Source organism: Mytilus edulis, chromosome 11, assembly GCF_963676685.1.
Source record: "Mytilus edulis chromosome 11, xbMytEdul2.2, whole genome shotgun sequence".
NCBI lineage: Eukaryota > Metazoa > Mollusca > Bivalvia > Mytilida > Mytilidae > Mytilus > Mytilus edulis.
The window spans coordinates 26036322-26042700 of record NC_092354.1 but is presented as its reverse complement, the minus strand read 5'-3'; the positions used below and the strand labels follow the sequence as shown (position 1 = coordinate 26042700).

The following is a 6379-nucleotide window of genomic DNA, read 5'->3' as shown; positions in this document are numbered from 1 at the left end:
CATATTCTGTGGTACTTTAAACGTGGTGAACATATTTTCTTATATCCTACAATTTTCAACTGTTTATCCGTCCCAAAATTCGATTTTCTTTAATAGACAGAAAAATCGTAAAATCCGGTTTAAACAGAAAAAAACCGGTGAAATTGCCGAAACTAAAATTAAAAAGCATATTGGCCATACTTAAAAGAAAAACGGTGAAAAACTATATTCGGAATTATATCGGACCTCGTTTTACCCTTTGTTCTACATTAAGTTCATAGTATATAAATGAGATGTGTCATGAGTGTCAATTAACCATTCTGTAAACTGTCCAGATTGCAAACGTTTACTTCTCATTTGAATTGACATTTCAGAGGATATAAATCAATCTAGAAAAACCTCAATGGGCTATCATTTTTCGCAATTTTTTACCCATACTGAAGGGGTTACCTATTTTACAGGTTTAATTTGATAAATTGTTATTTGGATGGAGAGTTGTCTCATTGGCACTCGGACCACATCTTCTTATATCTAAGAATTTAGTGTCAAATAAGGCTAACACATTTTGGAATGTAGAATCTTCTTAACCGGCCTTATTATTCATAAATCCAAGAAACGTTTTGATATCCCATTAGTTAAATCTGCATAGTGTTAATGTTGTTTGTGTTCAAAGTCATTTCATGGTCTCTATTTCTTAATCTTCTAAAAAGATGTTCACTCCTCTTGTTTCTGAATTTTTGGAATATCAAAGAGTCCCAATAATTCCATTTTTAGATGAAATTAAACAAGTTTAATTTCGGCCCCTAATTTGTTGGGACCAAACTCCCAGTTTTTGTGCAAAAACCAAGAAAATGCATATTTGGATCCCTTATTCCTAAACTGTTGGGGACAAAACACTCAAAATCAATCCCAACCTTCCTGTTATGGCCATAAACCTCGTGTTAAAATTTCATAGATTTCTATTTTTTACTTTTAATAAAGTTAAGAGTGCAAAAACCAAATGTCTTCGGACGATGACGCCACCAACGTTATACCAATATACGACCCAAAACTTTCAATTTTTGCGGTCATATAATAAAAAATGACCCTATCCAAATTTGTAAATGATCTGAGTTTTGAGTATTGTGTATAGCTTTCATAATGTTCGGTTGGGGTAAACTTAAGTTCAAGAATGTATACTTCAAATTCTGATAAAGGGGCACAACTTGAGAATAGTAAAATGATAACCATTGTGAAATTTTCATACCATTGCTTATTCAAATTCGATATCAAGAATGCAACCAGACCTTGAAGTCAATAAAAACTTTCAAGTCTGATTTTAGTGCTCCAAGCACTGAGCCAATTTTAACTAATTTAACACCAAATAAATAAATACAAAATCAAATACATCATTCATTGCATTGTTTATGTGAGTGTTATTTACAAATGTATAAGCAAAACAGTATTCACAATGACAATTGTAAAAAAGGAGTTGCTTAAAAACACAAGAGTAAAAATAAAATACCTCAATTTCTGTTAAAATCAAAAAAATATAAAAGTAAAAAAAACAATGCTCCGTAGGGCACAGATATATACCAAAACACCCAAAATCAACCCCAACCTTCCTTTTCTGGTCATAAACTTTGTTTAAATTTCATAAATTTCTATCGACTTTTACTAAAGTTGGAATGCAAAAACCAAATTTGAAACCGAACGCAACAACGACATCGTGATACCAATATACGACCAAAACCATTTCAATTTTTGCTTTTGCGGTCGTATAAAAATAAAAATATATAGGCAAACTTCTGTTTGCACCTTAAAAGTTAAAAGAAATGTTTCCAAACTTCAGTTGGCACTTTAACAATTAATAACAATTACATTTATGTCTTTCAATGTTTCAGGACCTTGATTTTATGAAAATACATGCACTCCTGGAAGAGGAGCCCAGGGTCTCATACAAAGTGAACTACATAGTTACTGAAGGGGGCAGAATAATCGAGTTGCAGTATGATAATAAGTTTACCATCAACTTGAGGTTCAAGTTAATAAAGAAGTACAGGGTCTATGATGAGAAGATGTCTTTACCTTCTCATGCCCTGGTTAGTATATGAATTGAATATTAAAATAACGACATTTCTTTACCTTCATGAAGAAATAAAATGAAATAAAGCATAAAAATCCTTTTCCTGGATAAAATAACTTGCATTAGTTTCAAATGTGTGTATATACAATTAAAAAAAAAGAACATGTATCTTAAAATAAAACTTATTTTACATAATATAAAAATAAATCTAAGTGTTCATGATTTTTTTCTTCTGAAACGAACAATTGAGCTGGTCCAAAACAGTAGAATTTATTCAGGTTAAAATAACAGGCGTTCCTTTACCTTCATCAAGAAATAAAATTAAACATTAAAGGAGGAAATCCTTTTCCTGCATTGAAATAATTTTAAAATAAGTGGCAAATGGTATTTATACAATTTAGAAAAAAAACATACAAGATAACAACAATGCTTTCCTGCACATATATGTTAAACAAAAATACTTGCATAAAATAAAAATTATTTACATTACATCTTATGAAAAGGCATTTGTTTTTATTTAGTGCTTCGAATCAGCACCATTTCCTCTCACCAGTTTTGAGGAGGCTATAGGTCTCTTCAAAAATCCTCCTGTGGTAGCCATCAACTCTATTACTAATCTGCAAGACCATCATCAGAGGATATCTATTAGAGGGGAAATAACCAGAGTAAGTTTGTATTCAAATTAATTTTACATTTTACAAATATTAGTATGTGGAGAATACATCATTATATTTTAACATATATCAATTGCATATCATTTTAATAACAAGTTTCTTCAAATGTTAATGTATAAGCATGAAATAAATGTGTTTTTAGAGGTTCACATTTCATCAGCAAGTGTGGCATCTTCAAAAACAAGTATTTACATTAAATAAAGCAGTCAAGTACACATTTTGCAATTATGGCAATTGACCAGAAGTTACATAAAGGGACAACATCAAAAGATAAGATCAATGTAGGATAAAATAGTTTAGAGTAGAGATGAGTTGAAATTTCAGCAAGTTTTGTTTATCCAAAATCTATTTTTACATAAGAGTGGGTATCATGCCCTTCATACGAACTCTGTGATTCAGGTGTTTTTTAATCTCAGAGTTTATGAATAGATTCTTTTCGGATCCAGGATTCTTTTCTCGAATTTTGTGATTTAAATGTCTTTAAATTTGGAACCTCAGGAAGCAAGGGATTTCAGGATTAGCATCCCTTTACCATATATCTATATTGGTCATATCAATCAATTTTTCTCAAATTAAATTGAGAAAAGTGGGGTAGGGTCTGTGAAAAAACTTGTTTAATTTTTTTATATCCTACATTGAACTTTTCATGTTGTCGCTAATGGTAACAAACATTTTGATTGTATCTAATTATTAGAATAGAAATAATTCCTGAAAGCTTTAAATACACACATGGCCTGGCTTGATTTTTTTTATGCTTATGATGTATTTAAACATGATGGACATGTGAAAATTAAGAACAAACCACAGCTTCTATGTGGTTTTTTAAATAAACAATAGAAGTGGTGCCAAAGAGCAGATTTTTTTTGAACTATACCTTTATTGGTTGCAATTGAATAACCTTTACACCTTTTTTTTATATTTGAAATCTCTTTTAGATTAATTATTGTATAAATCATACAAGATAAACATACATATAAAACTTACATTGTTTATTTATTGTAAAATAGATTCCATTAGAGCTGGAACCTTCAGAGGGTACAGAAAACCCCTACAGGGGGTTGAGGCTGACTGACACACTAATGAGGCCTCGCTCCATCAAAGTTAAGTTGTGGAGTCCATGACCAATGGGTTCTCTGTTGGGGACAAGATTGTGGTCAAGAATCTTGAGGTCATGGAGTTCAGGGGGTCAATCTTCCTGAACTCCATGTCCGACACCAACATAATGGTGAGCTGGATTTTCTTTCAAGATCTCCATTCCTATAAAATATTAAAAAAAACTAAAACAAAGTTATCTTTTCAAAATAACCAGAACTTTCACTTTAATACCAATTAAATATATTGTAAAAAACAAATAAATATTAATTGATGTTTGAAATGATAAATATGTCAAATATACTTCTTTGGATTGTACCACATGTTTAAAAATCCAATCTATTAATATATATACTTGAACACATTTTAAGCTAAAATTCAGTATCATTTGGAATTATTATATATAATGTATAGTGGATCTCTATTTTTAATTATAAAGTAACTATTAAAAAACACAACCTGAAGATCAAAACAGAAGAAATATTTACCATTCAACTTTGCAATTTTACAATTATATAAAAGCATAAATAAACCACATACCATTGTTTTTTGATAAGCCAATTTATATTCAATTATATTGCAGAATGACACAGAATTCCAGGAAACAGTTGAAGGGTTGGTAATTGGAGCATCCTTCGTTAGGTAGTTAATACATTAAACCTTAAGTCAAACCCTTTCATGTCTTTTAAGACTGAAACACAAATTAAGAAATGATAAAATGAACTTAAAAGCAAATATTTTGAAATGTACACTGGGACATATATATGAAGCTACTATGACCGGACGAAAAGCATGCTAATTATTTGGACTATCATCTTTCTGACTTTAATTACTATATCTTTCAATTGTCATTTTTAGCTGAAATATTCCCACACAATTATATTTGGTTTAAAATGTATGTTTCTACTAATCCGATAATGGACTTCGTATCTACGTGTCAAAGACAGTTTTAGCAGATTATCTGAACAATGGACAATAATTGCCTAATCCGTTGTTACATGTATTTCTAAATTATTGTTTTATATACTTCTTAAAAATAATTTATATTCAGTTTTGGATAGGTTCTTAAACCGTCAACACCGGACTCAATATTGTAACATCGTTTATATTCTTGTTGGATCGTTTATTAAATTGTTAAACTTTATACCGACTTGAATCTTCATTTTAATACCCAGCAAATAGTCTGGCTATACATGGTGTTTAGAGACTCGTGAGTGTTATCTTTTATAGATCAACACAAGATTCCGTTACCTCCGCAGCCAAGCGAAATTTCCCTAAGGACAAGTTACAGACAAGTGACTAGTTTACCCCAGAATTATTATATTTCGGACGAACTATATTTGGACAGTAATATCAATACAATGGATTATTACGGATATTCCTCAAGACCAGCATGGATGTGGAATTAAATGCCATATCGAGTTAATCCAGAAAGAAGAGAGTTTATCAGAATGTGTGGAAAATGTGGAAAGCAACATAGCAACAAGAGTTTGTGTGCCGCTAGAAATTCAAAATGCTTCAAATGTCAAAAACCAGGACATTTTGCTCGACAGTGCTTCACTCGTGTTGGCCGAGTTAAAATTCATAATAATGAACTTAAAACTGTTTCAATTTCGACACAAACGGAAAATTGTAACAAAAAGAAATCAATTAAGAAAAAGGAAAGAGATTCTAAACACAACATTTAAATTCCAAACACCACGTGCGAAGCCACTCAAGTCGAGCACACCTTCTTGAATAGATCCAGATGTACATTTCTTTAAACCAATAAATTTGTTTGAATAAAATCATTGCTAACACTGTATGCTATATTCCTATATATATCGTGCATCGCATTACCTAACATGAGAGTACAAGGCGAAGGATCATATCCAGAAATCAACGCCACTTTGCTTATTTGAATATTATACTAAAGAAATCGGATACGGGTCACGGAAATTACATTAAAATGATAGGGATTTTTGAAAAAATGTCTGTTTTAATTTTAATTTAAGTGATAAACAGGTTGCCGGGGCAGAAAATGAATATACACAACAATATACACCATTTAAACGAAACATAATGACTGTTGTTGCAAAAATACAGGTTCCTGAGCTATTTTAAAAATCGAAGCGAGAGGCTTTTAACATTGCAGTGTAAAATACAGGCCAAAATGGCTGAAACGTCAAATTTGCAAACTTCGTGTTGAAAATTGGCTAACAAGGTAATTACAAAAACAGGTTGCCGGGGTGAAATATGAAACTTGAATTTCCAAAGAATAAGCAAGTCCAAACCTTGTATGTGTAGTCATTGAACTTTAGGTTCCCACGTAAAATTAAAATGTCACTATTTCAAGAAGAATAAACTCACGAAAGCACGAAAAATTCACTAAATTCGCGTTCATTGTTTTGATTTTGACCGCCTGACAACTTTACGGAAATATCAAAGTGATTGTAAATAAGGACTCTCTGACGGGCAACTTATAATATCCGTGTTTTGAAGATTTTAATGATATCAAGCCTATCAAGCCAGTCCAGTTCAAAGTACTATCACGTGGTACAATTCTCATTTACATATTATGAATATTAAT

The 6379-nt window shown here is 31.1% G+C and overlaps 1 long non-coding RNA gene across 1 annotated transcript; it reads right to left on the bottom strand.

Moving 5' to 3' along the window:
• Window positions 1-1363: 1363 nt before the first annotated feature.
• Window positions 1364-4583, bottom strand: LOC139495422 (uncharacterized). The gene is made up of 3 exons (XR_011657335.1): window positions 4351-4583; window positions 3703-3975; window positions 1364-2686 (listed from the first exon to the last, which is right to left on the bottom strand). It is a non-coding gene; the product is annotated as an uncharacterized lncRNA (long non-coding RNA).
• Window positions 4584-6379: the final 1796 nt, after the last annotated feature.